The 19161-nt window shown below is 32.0% G+C and overlaps 1 protein-coding gene across 5 annotated transcripts in view; it reads left to right on the top strand.

Moving 5' to 3' along the window:
- LOC139523965 (uncharacterized) overlaps positions 1 to 19161 on the top strand; it is a 76022-nt gene that overhangs the window by 23947 nt on the left and 32914 nt on the right. Inside the window, exon 1 of one of the 5 annotated variants that reach the window (XM_071318457.1) lies at positions 11218 to 11495. The exons of 2 other annotated variants lie outside the window; for them this stretch is intronic. The gene's annotated coding sequence lies outside the window, so the exon portion shown is untranslated. Of the gene's footprint in view, positions 1 to 11217; positions 11496 to 18298; positions 18783 to 19161 lie in introns of those variants that run through there. 2 more of the 5 variants (XM_071318463.1, XM_071318459.1) reach the window with 2 other exon arrangements.

A 19161-nucleotide genomic window follows, 5' to 3' on the forward strand; every position in this document is an offset into this window, starting at 1 on the left:
GTATATTGGTATCACGTTGGTGTCGTCATCGTCATCCGAATACTTTTGGTTTTCGCACTATAACTTTAGTTTAAGTAAATAGAAATCTATGAAATTTAAACACAAGGTTTATCACCATAAAAGGAAGGTTGGGATTGATTTTGGGAGTTTTGGTCCCAACAGTTTGGGAATAAGGGGCCAAAAAGGGCCCAAATAAGCATTTTTCTTGGTTTTTGCCCAATAATTTTAGAATAAGTAAACAGAAATCTATGAAATTTAAAATAAGGTTTATGACCACAAAAGGAAGGTTGGGACTGATTTTGGTTAAATTTTTCTCATTTCAGATTTCATAAATAAAAAGAAAATTTCTTCAAACATTTTTTGGAGAGGATTAGTATTCAACAGCATAGTGAATTGCTCAAAGGAAAAAAACAAATTTTAAGTTTATTAGACCACATTCATTCTGTGTCAGAAACCTATGCTGTGTCAACTATTTAATCACAATCCAAATTTAGAGCTTAATCCAGCTTGAATGTTGTGTCCATACTTGCCCCAACCGTTTAGGGTTCAACCTCTGCGGTCGTATAAAGCTGCACCCTGCGGAGCATCTGGTTTGGTTTGGGGGGATGCATTTTTTTTGGGGGGAGGGGTACATTTAGTCAACACATTTTTATTGATTTATTTTGGGTTGGGGTTGGGGCTGTTATAATCTGCTACAAATTTCAGTCCTTTTTTGTTGGTTGTGGGTTGTTCTTTTATGCTTTTTTTTTTAGTCTGTTGCTATCTAACACATTTCTTTCACTTTTTTGGGGGGATGTGTGTGTGTTATAGTCTGTAACACAGGATGATATAGTCTGTAGCACATTTCAATCCCTTTTTTAAACGACCGCAAAAATTGAAATTTTTTTGGTCGTATATTGGTATGATGTTGGTGTCGTCGTCCTCGTCCGAAGACATTTGGTTTTTGCACTATAACTTTAGTAAATAAGTAAATAGAAATCTATGAAATTTAAACACAAGGTTTATCACCATAAAAGGAAGGTTGGGATTGATTTTGGGAGTTTTGGTCTCAACAGTTTAGGAATAAGGGGCTTAAAAAGGGCCCAAATAAGCATTTTTCTTGGTTTTTGCACAATAACTTTAGAATAAGTAAACAGAAATCTATGAAATTTAAAATAAGGTTTATGACCACAAAAGGAAGGTTGGGACTGATTTTGGGAGTTTTGGTCCCAACAGTTTAGGAATTAAGGGCCAAAAAAGGTCCCAAATAAGCATTTTTCTTGGCTTTTGCACAATAACTTTAGTATAAGCAAATAGAAATCTATGAAATTTTAAAACATGGTTTATGACCACAAAAGGAAGGTTGGGATTGATTTTGGGAGCTTTGGTCCCAACAGTTTAGGAATTAGGGGCCAAAAGGGGCCAAAATTAAACTTTGTTTGATTTCATCACGAAATGAATCATTGGGGTTCTTTGATATGCCAAATCTGACCGTGTATTTAGATTCTTATTTTTATGCCCCACCTATGATAGTAAAGGGGCATTATGTTTTCTGGTCTGTGGGTCCGTTCGTCCGTCTGTCTGTTCGTTCGTCCGTCTGTTCGTTCGTCCGTCTGTCCCGCTTCAGGTTAAAGTTTTTGGTCAAGGTAGTTTTTGATGAAGTTGAAGTCCAATCAACTTGAAACTTAGTACACATGTTCCTTATGATATGATCTTTCTAATTTTAAAGCCAAATTAAACTTTTGACCCCAATTTCACGGTCCACTGAACATAGAAAATGAAAGTGCATGTTTCAGGTTAAAGTTTTTGGTCAAGGTAGTTTTTGATGAAGTTGAAGTCCAATCAACTTGAAACTTAGTATACATGTTCCCTTTGATATTATCTTTTTAATTTTAATGCCTAATTATATTTTTTATCCAATTTCACGGTCCATTAAACATGGAAAATGATAGTGCGAGTGGGGCATCCGTGTACTTTGGACACATTCTTGTTAGGTCCTGTTTTCAAATTGGTCTACATTAAGGTCCAAAGGGTCCAAAATTAAACTTAGTTTGATTTTAACAAAAATTGAATTCTTGGGGTTCTTTGATATGGCCCAGTTTTCAAGTTGGTCCAAATCGGTGTCCAAAATTAAACTTTGTTTGATATCAACAAAAATTGAATAACCTCTTTCAGTCCTGCGCCTGACATAATCCGCCCTATACTTCCCTAAAGGGGTTCTTCAATATGCTGAATCTAACCATGTATTTAGATTTTTAATATTTGGGCCCGGTTATCAAATTGGTCCACATTGAGGTCTAAAGGGTCTAAAATTGAACATTATTTGATTTCATAAAAAATTGAATTCTTGGGGTTCTATGATATGCTGAATCTAACCATGTATTTAGATTTTGGATATTGGACCATAATAGGTAAATGTCCAATTTAAAATTTTTAAGTATTTAAGTTTAAGTTCTTAGACCTTATTCATTCTGTATTAGAAACCTATGTTGTGTCAACTATTTAATCACAATCCAAATTCAGAGCTGTATCAAGCTTAAATGTTGTGTCCATACTTACCCCAACCGTTCAGGGTTCAACCTCTGCGGTCGTATAAAGCTGCACCCTGCGGAGCATCCAGTTTTTTGGTGGGGGGACTGATGTGGTCTGTTACACATTTCTTTAATTAACTTTTTGGGGGGAAGGAGGGGATTGAGGAGTTCTTACTGTCTAACACATTTCTATCATATTTTTTTTGCAAGTGTTGGATGGGCTGTTTTCTACTTTTAGGCAATTTTACAATAGACCAGTTACTGTTCAAGAGTACAATGGTAACTATAGTGTACGAGTACTTCGTGGAAAATAGTTTTGCTTTTGCTTATAATGTAACAATGTTCATGATGTATATAAGTTAATACAATATATTACTTGAAATGTCTTTATCATTACCAAAATTCATATTATGAAATGGCTTTGTTGTCTACAGTTATAATGGTATCCGTATGTCGTTGAAACAGTTATAGATATATATAACTAATTGTCAGCTGATTGTTACTGCGAGTATGATTGAAATAGTAACTCTTGTACCAAACTTTAAATAAGTTTATAGTAATTTGAGAATCCAATACATTATTGTAATCCTACAAAACATGTATAAATTACTTGTATTCAAGTAAATTAGCTCTCAAATCTCATGGTAACTTTTGCATAATATTGGTTTATAAAAATTGTAAAATTAAATGAGTCTTAGTTATAAGACGATATTTGATTAAATTTTTTATAAACCAATAGTTATGCTAAGAGTTAACATGCCCACCCTTTTTTCATCATTAAACACCCAGAAATTTATTCAATTATACTGGAATATCTCTGAATAGTGACCTCTATCTGCGCATGCGCTTCTCATGTTAACTCTTAGCATAACTATTGGTTTATAAAATTTTTAATCAAATATCGTCTTATAACTAAGCCTCATTTAATTTTACAATTATTTTCTCTTTTTTGGGGGATGCTGTTATAGTCTGTAACACATTTCTGTCACCTTTTTTTCACCAAGTCTTAGCTTCTTGAAATATGGTCATACATTAATTCCTTGTGACATGTGCAGACCCTATAAAGATCTGCTTCCTGGTTGCTACGATTATCAGATTAGCATCAGTTTCAAATGTTATGGCATATAATGCACTTACATTAAGTTTGTGTCACATATTTTATTGAGAATGTTCAATATGCGTTGACATGGTATAATCAGTGATTAAAATAGCTAAAATTAAATCTGATTTGTTAGGTTGCTTATTGGTATAAGGAATTTAATTTAAATAGATCTGATGCATCAGCTCTTTGTTCACATTTTAAAAAAATATTCTAGTACAAAAAGAAATTCTATTACATTAATTATCTAACTTCTTGATTTTTATTCATCCTTGACCATTTTAAAGTTGATTAACCGAAAGGATGTTAAATGTATATCTGTCAGGCATTATGAAAAATTATATCATTTATCTTTACATGTAATTGTATAAAAATAATTTGATTTCCATTTGTGAAAGTGCACAAGAATTGAGTTACGATGAATTGAACAATAAGTCGTAACAATTCTATTGAATTGCATTCATTGCTGAAGGAAATCTGTTTGATAATTTCATTTGGTTATGAAACAGATTTTATCGATATTACTGAATGATAGAATGAAAACTAAAACAGTAACTTAATAAAGATGTAACAGGTTGCCGTGACAATTGTCAACATGTTTTTTTTTACCAAGTCATAACATTGTCATGCAAATCATCAGTAACGAAGAATTACCCTGCATCACATCAGGAAGTCAGATCTTTGCCATGTGACTGTGTTACAATTATAGTAACTTGCGGTTTTCTGATCTTACGTGATTGCAATGTTAAGCATCTCAGAAATGTACGAGGCTGAAGAGTTACGATGCCAGTAATGACGAAAGCAAACAAGTTGGCTCTGACGCCATGATAAACATTGCTCTATAACAGATGGTATAATTAGTTTATTCTAAAGTGATTATGTATCATACTCAATTGTTCTGTTATGACAACATCGTTACCAGTTTTACTGAAAAACTATTGATAGATTGCCAATATCAAAGTGTAGCTACTTGATCTATGTCAAATCAATGTGTTTTCTCATGTTGAAAATATCTTCAGCTGCCATTTATTTTTAGGATGTATGGGAATAAACATCAATAATTGATAATTGCTGAAGAATTATTTATAATGGTCTAATTAAAGTGTATATGTCTGTTAGTCAAGTATAGAAAAGACAGAGTCATTGTTATTGTAATTAATTACTTGGGACTTCTAAACAACAATTTGGTATTTTTAATTTTTTAAAAGTTCTTTTTTGGATTTCACAGTCTGAATTTTTTTAATGGAATAAAAATGGGTCTGTTGCACATGAGGCAAACATCCAATGAATGCAATTGCTTGTATTATAACTAATGGTTTCAAAGAAAATAAGCTTTTTTTGCTGTTATTCATTTTATCAGTTTCAACAATGAACAGAAGTTGTCCAGTGGCTGATCAAGGGTGGGGGGTTTCTGGAGATCAATGCTTTTGAATGGAGACTTATGGTTTGCACCTCTTTGTCCTGGGTTGGAAACACCACCACCCTCCCCTTTTGTCATGCTGTAAAGAGAAAGTTTGAAAATTAAGGTCATCTCTTCAAAAGTTTAAAGATGTCAGCATGATTTGGTATACTAGTATGTACTATTTGTTTTACAGATGACCATGTAAATTTTTCTATTTGTGGAACTGTCCTCCATTCCTCATTTATGCCAACAAAAATGCACCATTATGCAACTTATTAGCAACATCACACAATGGTTTTGAATTTTAATATGTTAAATTGTATAACTAATGACAAAATGGAGGTCAAGTTTGAAAATAGCACTTTATATTGTTTCTGAGGAATACAAACTTTACAAGTTTTTTTTTTTTATTTTTGAAATTGTCCATTCTCCTCTAGGGGGGGGGAATATTTGTTGGCAAATTAAATGGCATGATGGACTTTTTTTTATGTATAAGTGAAAGGAGAGAATTGTTTAAAAAAAGGTGAAGTTTAAATATGAAGTTTTATATCGAATATCAACAAAGTTACATAGATTTTTAATGCATTGCTTAGTCTTATGATAACAGATATATCAAATTAGGGGTGAAGTTTTTGTTAGGTAGCAGGAAACAACAGCAAATTGATAAACTCATTAACGCAAAGAATTATAGTGCTACAGCTTCTTTGAATGTGTAAAATGAGATCACAAAATTCGTATAGATCACTGTTCACACACATAGACTAAATTTATCAAAATAACTGAATTAATTATAGGAGTTATTTCCCCTTGCACACAAAATAGTAAACATACAACTGGTATCGTGCTGGGCTTCCAAAATGTTGTATGTGACTTTTTTGGCTAAAATTCGTCATGGCGGGAGAAAATCTTTGATATTCCAAGATACCACACAGTTAGACCAATCAAAACGGTTGAAATAAGACATGTTACAAAATTGCCAATCTCAGCTGTTTGTAAAATTTGCTTCCAAAATGTTGTATGTTAACTTGAAATTTGTTGTATAATGGCTTTGGGAATCAAATACGTGTTCATTTCTTTATTTCCGTGAAAATAAATAAAGTTTTGGGGTAATCCAGGGATTTCTAAGTTTTTGTTTCACTGCCATTTACAAAAAAGTTCAAGTTCACAAACAACATTTTGGAAACATACATTTCGACAAATTTTGAAAGCCTGTTTGTGAGATTTCTTTTGTTTGAAAAATTTGTAATTTACAACATTTTGGAAGCCCAGCGACGGTATCATTCAAATGACTTTAAAACTTTTAAATTTCCTATTTTGTATGATTTTTAACCGGATTTTTGTGACAAAAATGTCGGTTATTGATTTGGGGATGTACGGCGGGCGGGCGGGCGGTCGGGCGGGCGGCCGGGCGGTCGGGCGGGCGGCAATCAAATGTTGTCCGTGCATTAACTCATGAACCGTTCAACCAGAGCTTTTAAAATTTTAATATGTTATTACTGACAACTATACGAAGGTCAAGTTCAATAATGGCGATTTTGACTTTTACCGTTCATGAGTTATGGTTCTTGAAAGATTGAAAAATGGAGTTGTCCGTGCATTTACGCATGAACTGTTCTACCAAAGCTTCCCAAATTTTAATATGTTGTTACTAATGACAGAATGGAGGTCAAGTATAATAATGACGAATTTGACTTTTACCGTTCAGGAGTTATGGTTCTTGAAAGATTGAAAAATGGAGTTTCCAGTCATGTCCGTGCATTTATGCATGAACTGTTCTACCAAAGCTTCCGAAATTTTAATATGCTGTTACTGATGACAAAATGGAGGTCAAGTTCAATAATGACGATTTTGACTTTTACCGTTCAGGAGTTATGGTTCTTGAAAGATTGAAAAATGGTGTTTCCCGTCGTGTTCGTGCATTTTCTCATGAACCATTCAACCAAAGCTTTTCAAATTTTAATATGTTGTTACTGATGACAAAATAGAGGTCAAGTTCAATAATGACGATTTTGACTTTTACCGTTCAGGAGTTATGGTTCTTGAAAGATCGTAAAATGGTGTTTCCATTCACGTTGTTGCATTTACTCATGAACCATTCAATCTAAGCTTTTCAAATTTTAATATGTTGATACTGATGACAAAATGGAGGTCAAATTTGATATTGACGATTTTCACTTTCACCATTCATCAGTAATGGTTCTTGTGATATTGCCAGGACACAAATAAATGTTAATAAATCCGGTTTGCTGTCGTTGTGACAGCCTCTTGTTCAGTGTTGACTTGATAAATAAAACTTACCATATAAATTAACATATTGTATCCTATTTACAAATTATTTATGTTTGAGTGCATATAAAGATGTTAATGTCATTGAAAAATTCCGGTTTCAAATATTTACTTAACACCCACCTAAATAAACATCAAAGAATATTAGATATAAGTAAAAAGTAGTCTTAGTTTTTATACCACCACTGGGAACTAGTAGGCGGGTTTATCAGATTGGCTTTGTCCTTTGTAAATCCAATTTCTTATAGCGATTGAAACATAGTAGAATAAAATTGTACCAGTTTTCGTAGGTGACATATGAACTTTGAATAATATGAGAGTTATTGTAAGGGAAAACGAAATAAAAATATTTAGATTTAGTTTTACCAATATTTATTTATAGACTTAGCTTTATTTTGAAAAAAAAAAGACCTGCACTATTGAATAGTAAGGGAATTAAAATTACTCAAATCTTAAGTATGACTGTTTATGAATACAAGATAGATCAGATTTACAGTTGAACCTTTTTGTGTCAAACTCAGATGTGTCAAACAGTCAATTAAATCTTGTAAGGTATTTTGTCTGTATTAGCTTGTAAGTCTTTGTATCTACAGAAATAGTTAAGACTGACATTACTTTTGGTTTATAAGGTCAAGAACCTCATTGGCTGAGTATCACAATTATTATAAAGTATGATTATGTGCTTCTCAAATTTTTATCCATCTACAAAAGAATTGCATTTAATTTTCATCTTTAAACCTTTGTCCAAATTTCTATGTCAAATAGTTTTTTTTTTGTATTTTTCAATTATCTGATGTCTTTTGTCTGAATGTCTTCCTAACAAAGTTTTATGTTCCTTCAGTTCATATAAAGGATTTCGTTTCATTAGGTAGATTATCCGATAACTCTTCATATTGTAGATCGTGCAATTTATTGCCTTGATTAAAGTGAAATTAACAGATTTACAACTTCCTGGAAGACATATGACAATTGCTAAGTGACAAGATACAGACATTGAACTAGTACTGAATGCTGTGAGCCAAAAAACTATTGATTATAGAGACTATCGGTGACAAATTAGGTCATTTATAACAGTAATTGACAGAGTGAATACTGGCATTTAGGTCAGATCCGATCAATAGAGGTTGAACTCCCTTTGACGGTACGGTTTAGTTTACAGCATCATTACTCGATATTGATTCCGTCGCCAGATGATTTACTATAAACCAAAGTCATTAACGCCAATGCCCGTTTGACATTTTATTCTAGCATAATTGGATGTACTTGTAAATGCAAATGAGGCAGTCTTACGTCTTAGAAAATGGTTTTAAGCTCCGTTGACGTAAGTGCTGTATATGGATTTGGTTAAAATGTGTTATGAATAAAAGACAACGTATAAACAATAAGATAATTGACTGGTTTGATTCACTACTCGTTAATTGTCTGTCGCTATTAGTTAACATTCATAAATTATAAATGTAGAGAATGCAAAACCCTGTTTCAAAGTGTTATATTTGAACATTGTTGTGAATTTTTTATGAAGATGAGTATTTTTTACAGAAAATGTTCCAAATTTGGATTTTTGTAGTATTTTCCATGAATAATGTATTAAGTGTTGATCAGTGTTGTTAGTGATGCGTAGGCATCCAGATCCGAGTGTTTTATTTAATTGTTCCTCCCAATTTAGGCATTTAATAAGCTTGTGTATTTAATTGTGGTTTTGTGGGGGTGGATATATTAGATTTGAAATCCTAATTCAAGGTTAAAACGTTCTGAAATTAACTTTTACTTCTAATTATGCACTTAAAACAAATTTACTTGGTTAGAAATACGGAGACAAATAAACAATTTGCAGCAATAGATTTCTATTTAGTAGATTCTAAAAACTGACAAACATACAACATGCAAATAAACTGTCAAAGCTAAAACAAAAATTGAATTATTCAGATTTTTCTAATTTCAAGTGAAAATGAAAACAGAAAATAATGTTATAACTTGAAATTCTTTGGTGTAAACTAGTGCAATTACCAGAAAAGTAACTTGAAATTGAGCTTTTATGAGTTTCTCTGAAAGAACAATATACCCTGAAATAATATTTCGTCATTTGATATGTCCTATATCCCGTGTTTTGAATGGAGAAGAAAGAATACTGTGGATTCATTATTATTCGTTGGATACCAATTTTCGTGGGTACCGGGAAACCACGAATTTAAATATTCAACGAATTGCAAATTTTCTAAAGGAATATATGCATACTTTGTCAAAACCATGAAATTAAATATCCACGAATATGCAAGTTTTCCTCAAACCACGAAAATTGGTACCCACGAAAATAAATGAATCCATAGTATGTTGTATCAAACCATTACACAAATTACTGTGTTCACAAGAAAAAAGCAAAGGGATTGATTTTTCATTGCTGTCCTTCATCTTAAAGTCACAATGATCCCTTCAACATGGATATACAACTCTAAACTCAGTGTTGAAGATGGAACCTAGAACTGGTTGTTGTTTTTTAGTCAACACTTTTAAACAGTTCATTTTGTATGCAATTTTATATTATTTATAGTTTCATTAATGTAAACATAATCAACATAACACTATTTTTACCCATGTGTTGAATCGGATATATACAGTGTTATGAAGTTTAAACGAAGACCACAAAAGCAATAGAAACTATTGGCTTTTCTTCAACCAATTTCTTTCCAAGTATCTTAATTAACAACAATTTATCATCATTTATTGTATTTCTGTAGGCTGTATCAATTTCAAGTCACGTAGTTTGATTTGAAATCTTAAACCATATATTTATAGATGATTCTGTAAATTCTGAATACTTTTATATGGGTTTAAAGTCCTCCTGTAAGAAAAGCGGACAATTGTACTATGAAAATTATGTAATTTAAAAGATTTTTTTTCGCAGATACTTTTTTTTTCATGTATAGCCCTTTTTTAGCCGACTTTGCAGCAATTATTTTCAGATAGACAATCAACAAAAACATTACAAGATATATTTTCAGATAGACAAACCACAAAAACATTTCTAGACCTTCTATTCTGCTACACATATATTTTGTTGATTGTCTGTCTGAAAATATCCCAGCCAATGTATAAAGTCATTGAGAAGGTCTAGTAAGGTGTTTTTGGGTTGTTAGTCTGAAAATATCCCAGTGCAATGAAGTCTTGGGGGAGATCTATTAATAGGTTTGTGGCTTGTTTTTCTGAAAATACCTCAGCCCAACAAAGTCATGGAGAAGATTTAGTAATATGTTTATTGGTTGCCTATCTGAAAATACCCTAATGCAAGAAAGTTGTGGAGAAGATTAAGAAATGGGTGTGTGGTTTGTCTGTCTGAAAATATTCAAATGCAGCAAAGTCACAGAGAAAATCTAGTAATGTGTTGTGTTTTTGTCTGAAAATATCCCAATAGTAAAGTTTTGTGGGTTGTCTGTCTGAAAATAGTACCAGTGGCAGTGCAATAAAGTCATAGAGAAGATTTGTGTTTGTGGGTTGTCTGTCTGAAAATATCCTAGTGCAAAAGAGATGGTCTTGTAATGTTTTAGTTTATTATCTTTCTGAAAATATCTCAGTACATCAAAATTATGAAGAATATATATTACCATGCCAGAAAGCAAGTAATAGCCAAGTTTAATTAATTTGTTTTGACTTTAATGTGTAGCTATACATTGTGTACAGTTATTTGTACTATCATAACCCCAACTCAAAGTACCATTTGTTTGTGGTCAGAAAATACCCGTAAGTTAAATATGATTTTTTCTGGTATTATAAGCTAATGTGGTGTCAACAAGAATTTGATCATAAAGTCTATGAGAAAAATATAAAGAAATTAATTCCCCTCATTTGCACCTCATTTCTGTTACACTTGACCCTATATTCACCTCTTAAAACAACAAACATAACTTTCCTGATCCCTAATTTCACCTCTTCCTTATTTATTTCTTTAGTAAGATAAGATGAAAGCCAATCTCTCACACTCCCTGTCTGTGCCTCACACTGTCTGATCAATACTATGGATGAGTAGGCATATTTTTTGTGGCCAACCAATCTCTGGTTTACTACAAACATAAGATAGTGGCCTAGTTTTCACACAGCTGTTGTAGTGAAATGTCTGTTTCGTCAACACCCCAGGTAAAGTGAAATAACTTCATATTGGATGATCATATTGGGTATTACAGCATATTTTATGTGACCAAATCAAGTAAGTTAATTAATTTTTATTATGTTATATTTGTAAAAAAAAAAAAATTTAAGTGAAAATGAAATTTTACAACTTTGTTTTATTTTTAGCTCAGAAATATCATGTTGTCATCCATGGGGTACATAGGGTTGTATGATTCAGATATGAAACCTATTCCTAAAAATTGATTTATATTTAATGAATTGAGAATTTAAGTTAATAGTTTTTTCTTATCAATACTAATCAATTTCAGACACCTGTCACCTGATGTTATTTTTAGAAAAGTTGTAAAACCATAAATTCAGCATTTATAATCATGCAAATTAGTAACTGAATATCACCTGCTTGTAAATAAATGATATTAAAATGGCAATTACATCATTTATGAGTAAATATTTGCCGCAATCTGACACACATACACACATCAAATTGTTGACATTAATATTTGAATTGTGTAAAGAATTTGAATTGGTGGTACTAAATTATTCCGAAGGTATATATAACAATTGACAGATATCATATTTTATTCCCAGCCGAAATATGTAAATTCTGAAGTCCTAAAAAGTCATTTGAATGACATTTATTTTAAGTCCTTAATTTACAGCAATGAATTTTTAATGAGTTTTAAATCAATTAGCTTATTGATTTCATTTCCTTTGCTCGTTTTTAGGTGTTTTTTTAAAACTTTAGTTTACTTCAGGAAGTATGTGCAAAAACAAGTAATAAACTTTTTGTGTAACTGTACAATACCTTTTCAAAGTTTACCCAGTCTGCGACCCTGGTTTTTGTAGAAGTTCATTGGTTTTGACAGTTGATTGTAACTTTCATACCCTGTTGGAGCTATCTGGAATTGAATAAAACATGACCTGTCCAAACAGATCAAACATTGTAAACTTTTGGAACCACCTTGCCACTTAGAACTGAACATTGCCATGGTCATTTGAAGATGTGTGATGTCAGAATCTTAGCTGATGATGCTGCCAACCCATGTTGGTTGGCACTCATATTAAAAAGATAAAGGTATGAAAAAGTCAACACTGTAGAGGGGAAAGGGGGGTTCATGGATTTGATCCCTAGCAATGTCAAAATAATGTCTTAGGATAAAGTGACATGTCTTCGTGGAGGGCTGTTACTGTGGTAACTAGCGCTTATCGGCTCAGAGTGTCCATCTAGTACAAAGTGAGGTCCATAATCATGTCACCTTACCATGTTCTTGTTCTGGTTCACATAGATTTACCTGAAATGAATTATTTGATGAACCCAATGCATCGGCTATGTACTGGAATCCTTTCGGTTCCATTTTTTACCCTCTTCACTTGCCCTTTGAATATCCATAGTTCCATGGACTTGTTGATATCTGAGCGAGACATTGGCAATATTATGCAGTTAACCAATTATTTATACATGTACCAGTTCTTTAGATCCTTTATTTTCCATTGGATTAAGATTAAATACTAGACAATCCATTTTACATGGTTTTCAGAGATAATGCTTTTTTGTGACTCCTAAACTTTGACCTTGTCCATGACCTTCAGTGTAACTTTTAACAAATGTATAGCCCTGTTCATGACAATACATGCCGTTAAAGGTGACCCTGTATTGGAGCAGATTAGTAAAAAAAATACTGGGTAGTAGAAAGCTACATTCCCATATATATATATCCTTTTAATGTGTTGTCATTGATTGTACGCCTTAAGCATACATTGCATACATTCATATTTATATTTAATTTAATTTTAAAAACTGATTTATATTGTCGCACTGGTATAAATGTGGGCGGCATATCATGTTGTCTGTCAGGATAGAGGTTTTTGACAAGTTCGTTCATGATTTTACAACAAATATAAATCATATACATATAAGAAAATGTCTTAACATTATGGCTTTTTGATTGACATAATTAATAACCGAGAAAATTGTTTACTTATTTTTATTTACAAATATTTTATTGGCTATAACTGTCAATTCTATAAAAATTTACATTTTTTGTAATTATATGATATTAATTTATGTTGGAGCTTTAAGGTTTATCTTGAGTAGGCCATTTGCATATATCATGTATATAACTGCTAAATAGTCAAAAAACTGCTAAACAAATTTTGTGATTGGTCTTTAACTTATAAATAGCAATTGAAGTTGGGAAAAAGCTCCTTTGTTAAAAGCAATGGCTGAAAAAATTAAGAGGCCCATTGGAACATTTTCAAAATCCTGGACCCATATGATGGGCCATATCTGCCAAAACCAATCATTAACTGAGCAGATCTACATTTCAGTTGCCATGAAATCAAACTTAAACAATAAAACTTGAATGTTCATTTTACTCCTTATATGTGTATTACATGTACATATAAATTAGGAAAGCCTCTATTTGAAGTGTCATAAACAAGTCCAGAGCAGAATGTTGAAGTCAGTTACCACATCCTGCCAAATAGACAAAAATTTGTGAATTACCGATCGGAATGTGATCATTTGGAACGGATACAAATACACGGACAGATACAGACATTTTTCCTGATTAAATTGCAGTTGTAACACTGATAGTTTATAAAGTTGTAGCGGTAGTGGTACATAAATGTTTATCGTGACTGTCGTTGCTTAGTAAAACAGTAATATCTATTCTGTTTAAAAGGTGAGGGTGGTGGGTGTTACTGCCTTATTTAAATAATTTTACTTGGTTGTTTGCACGGATTAAATCAAAAACAAACTTAAACATTGATAACAGAAATTCTCTTGAAAATGAATAAAAAAGTTGTCTGCGGTGTAACATATCATATATATTTTGTAGGTTAAGTCTATAGCATTTTCTGTATGTCTCTTTATTTAACAAGACCCCTTGTGCCTTCGAGCTCATAAATGTGAAATGATTTGTATAGGGAGGTATTGAGGAAAGACCACCATAGCACCTTGCTTACTAAGGAAGTATATATCTAGTTGCTTATACATGTAGCAGTCGACCATTCACCCATAGTACAATTTGGTTAGGGCTACTTAAATGTCTGCTTTTCTTGAATAGAACTCTTTATATTGGCTACAAAATTACTATGCCAAATTTTAACTTGAATCCCTGAATAGTAATGTCAACTTTCAAAATACTAAGATGTACCCAGTATATTTGTTTCTTTGAGAATACTACCAAGTCCCCTCGTCTTTAAACTTTAAGGAACTTTAAAAAGTGACAGTCTTGTACCGACTTCCATTAAAAAATATAAAACCGACTTTTCTGCACTGTTTAGTTTATCATGTAAGTACGGGCTATTTTTGGATAATCTATGGTTATTGAACCTGTTTATAGAATGCACATTTTATTATAAATTAAATTTGGTCAAGCATTACATCTTGGGGGTCCTGCTTGAACTTTAAAGCCAATAGTAGCATAGTGCAACTTCAAAGAAATATTTATGGCAGAAATGTATACAAAAGTATCTAATTGATGGCAGTACTGTATCTTTATTGTTCTCTTTTATCTTACTTAATTAACTTGTTAATCCATCATTGTGTTGCACACTAAGGTGAATTGATCATATGATCCTAGAAATAGTTTCTAAGGATCAACTTTGCTCATAGAATCTGTGTCAAATTTACTGAAAAAGAGTTTCATAGGGACACTGTTAGTCTGCTGGGACAAGATTAAAGATAAAAATATTTATCAGTTTGAAAAAAGGAGGTAATTTTTGTGTTGGATAAGGGCATTGGTAAAAAATATCCTTTGATGGCCTTGTTTATTTGGATGGCTTTCAGGGGTTATTTCTGTGCTGTAACAAATGACCAAGCATGCAGTCTCACACAGGAACAGTCTGCAGGATGATGTGTCTCCTTACTTAAGATACCTTGTTCTGACCGTTAAAAGACCTGAGTCTATAATGGTCAACTCCAGAATTCATTTTTTTTTTTTGAGAAATGATGGTCAGAAACTTTCTGTAACCAGCTGATAAATCATGTTAGGTTGGTAATAAACCAAGAAAAGGCAACAAGGCCTTTCATATGAAAAAATTTTCTTTAAAAGTTTTATCAGGTTTTTTGTGATAAAGATAAATTGTGAATCTATTGTAAGAATAGCAAGCCAAAGCAAAACACTATTGTTTTTTTAGACTTAAAAAAAAGTGATTGGAAATAGCTTTTACTGAATAAGTACAGGGCAATTAGATTGTGATTTCTTTGTGAAGATGAAAGCTGTCTTTATCCTGCTTATATATATATAAGGTTTAAATCTATTTTTTCATGTTAGTTTTTTAAAAAGTCTGATGTCATATAGCTGTGTACTTTACAAACATACAAGATTGTGTTACGATAAAACGCCTTCCACAGTTTGTGTATACAAAGAGATATATTTAAAATTCTGTTAAAGACCAGTTTTGTTAGTTGTAGTAACTTGTAGAAGTAGTATCAAGAGGCACTGAATTCTTTAAATATATTTGTTGTGATTTTAAACGATAAAAATTAATATTCTTTTGTCGTCTCAGAAGAGTTAAGGAAATATTGTAAAATGCTGAGATATGCATTTTTCATGGTTCAGTTGTAGTAATACGAGAAGTCGACACTTTACACTTAATTTACCTTTTGTTCATTCGTCAGTATTTCATGATTCCTATCTATTTGTTCGAAACCACAGGGAGATCTAAAACAAAATTCGTACTTTTGCCAAACAAAGGTATTTTATGCCAGAGCCTAAATTTTATAAAGACCCATGTTTTACCTAAGGCACAGAGTGCATAATACATTTATTATGAAATGCAGGTTTAGGCAGGCCAGCCGATTAAAGTTCATAGTGAACACAAGGTCTAGGGTCTGTATACGTAGTAATACATAGTAATAGACTAAATATTTTGGGCGACTAAATGGAAGATCATAGAGTACATAGATAACATTGGAATGTGTGTCCTATTGAGATGGAATACACAGTCAGGTTGAATGAGATAATTAGGTATTATCCCATTGATATTCAATGGTACAGTAATAAGAAAGAATGAAAGAAATATGTTCCTGTTTACATTTTTGCCAGAATGTGTGCATCACAATAGCCCAGTAAATTTTGATATGAGAATAATGTTGTCCAATTTTATTGATAAAATGCAGGTATATGTTGGATTTTACAATGAGCTGTTTTATAGTGTAAAGTTTACAAGGTTTCAGAAATTTGTGAGTTGGTCTAGAGTTCTAGAGTTCTTGCTCTACATACATGTATATACATGTACAAAATTGAACATGTACTTCAAGTTAAAAAAATATGATTGGGGGGGGGGGGGGGGGGAAGAGGAGGTTTAACGACCTGGACTGGCTATAAAGCCCTTGCGCGATCCATAAAAAATGAATAGGCGTCAAACTTTCAATGTTAAATAAAGGAGTTCAAGATGTAAGGTTTCCTTTTAACTGAAAGAGTTTCAGATTTATTTAGAGCAATAAAGGTCAGAATACGTATTGACCCTTTTTTTCTGACTTAAAAAGAGTTGGAGCTGAACATGCCTTCTTGCACCTCAAACTTCCTACAAAGTAATCATTCTTTCACATGCTGGTTATCAATTTTCAGAATTCAATTTGTGTTGAGAATAGATTTATTGATTTTAATCTTTTTGCATGTTATTTTCATTCATACTCTCAGCAATCCAGGTGTTTTTAGCATAGTTCAGTTCTAATTTTATCAAGCGCCAGATTTAAAACTTTATATTTAGAAGCTGATATAATTCTGATATGACTGAAAAATGCAGTAAAAATGCAATTTAATCTAAATTCTGCAGCAAAATTTTATATTGATACAATCAATAAGATAAGTTTTAAGTTATAAAAAAGATTTATTTGATAATATATTATTCATCGGGTTCCATTCATAATCATACCCTATATTTACGCAAATAGCTAACATAGTATTAGAATGAAGTTATTTTGAATTAATAAAGTTAAGCAAGGCATTCAAACACGTTACCCCATCAGAATAACTTATTAAAGAATGGGGCAGAGTTTGCACTTTCAGAAAAAAAAAGATCAAAAAGATATAGGGGTTTCAATTGAATAAGTCTCATAAATTTTGAAATAAAGCTATATATTTTGGGAGAAAGGGGCTGGGAGTTTAGATCCTTACTTGAAAGTAAATACTTTTTTTGTACCCCTAACTATTTAGCAACCTCTCTGGTTTGACCTCTTTGACGATCATGTTGGTTATTTGTACATACATAGGCGGATCCAGGGGGGGCCCCCCTTTCGTGAGAAATTTTTTTATTGATCATATAGGGAATCATTGAAGGACTGGAGTGGGCCCCCCCTTAGGTCAGTCAGCGCCCCCCCCCCCCCCCCCCCCCTTAGGAAAAATTCTTGATCTGCCACTGACATAGATTTAAAATATTTACAAATAATGAAAAACCTGTTGTACCATAGAAACTCAAAAGTCTGAGATTTTATAAAAGTTATGAATTTCAAAAAAAAAAAATCAAATATCAAAAGAATTTTTCACAGATGTTAGGTGTGTTTGTGTTAGTGCTAGATGTTATGTTGCCAATTGCATGAATTTTAGGAGAGCTTACAGTCTTTAAAATGAGTCAAAAAGTTGACAGGTGAAAAAAAAGATAAAGTATAAAAATGTACTTTTAAAGATATTTAAAATTGTCAATTTTTTTTTTATACATGTACATCACTAAATAACTTTAGGACATTTATAAATTCAGTATTTGTGGACACTTACAATAGGTAAAGTCACAGTATAGTTACATTGCCCTATCTCAGGTTACTACAGATGATTTTATCATCAGATTTATTTTTGGCAACTACAACTTCTACTACTACAGACACCATTGTGGGTAAATATTATCCTAAATACAACTGACGTGAATCATACAAGTCATGTTTTATCTATGTGTATATATGAATCACTTGTAGTAAACACAAAAGGACAGTCAATTTAATCTGGTTAAGATCAATACAACATAAATAGTCTTATGTAAAGCACCAGTTGGTAAATTTCTTGTTTTCGCAGTTTCCATATCGTCAAATTTATATTATCACTATTCAATATTTAACATGTGATGTGATTGCAAGTTTGTTGGGCGTGAAAGTGAAAGTTGAGAAATTTACAAGGATTTTTACACCTTGACAATAAACAGAAGCTTCTGTTCTGCAGTTGATCATTGGGCGTCAGTCCTTTTGGCAATTGATATCATGAATTGAAGGAGTTTAATTAAGGAGAATTTCTTCAGTATTTACTGTTAAGATTCCATCTATACTGTTCGAAATTTGTTCAATGCAAAAATCTTGAACAAGGAAGTAAGTTACATTGAGAGGATTGAGTACGAGATTATAGGATTTATAGCAAAGCCAGAGAAAGTAAGTGCATTCCGTTTCATACATTTAATTTTATCGCTCATTAGTGATATCTGAGTTTGTGGTATATGAAGACATGTGTTGCATGCAAAGTATAAAATCATTATTTCGATCAGATTTTATTCTCTTAATTGCAAGAATATGGAAGCTGGAATTTTTTTTTAAGTTGTATATTTGCAAATAAAAGCATAAATAGAAATTATTTCTTTTAAAGTGTCTTGTAATTGATATTTACTATTTGTGACTGAAAAAAAAGTTTAAGGTACCAGTTTAACTGCACCAGATACATTTATTTTCTAGTCCAAAACCTTATACAAATGTTGAATTGCTGATAAAACTATAAGGACCAAATGTGAAGCTAAATTCAGAAAAGGAATCTGAT

This window comes from Mytilus edulis, chromosome 5 (assembly GCF_963676685.1).
Source record: "Mytilus edulis chromosome 5, xbMytEdul2.2, whole genome shotgun sequence".
In the NCBI taxonomy this organism is placed as follows: domain Eukaryota; kingdom Metazoa; phylum Mollusca; class Bivalvia; order Mytilida; family Mytilidae; genus Mytilus; species Mytilus edulis.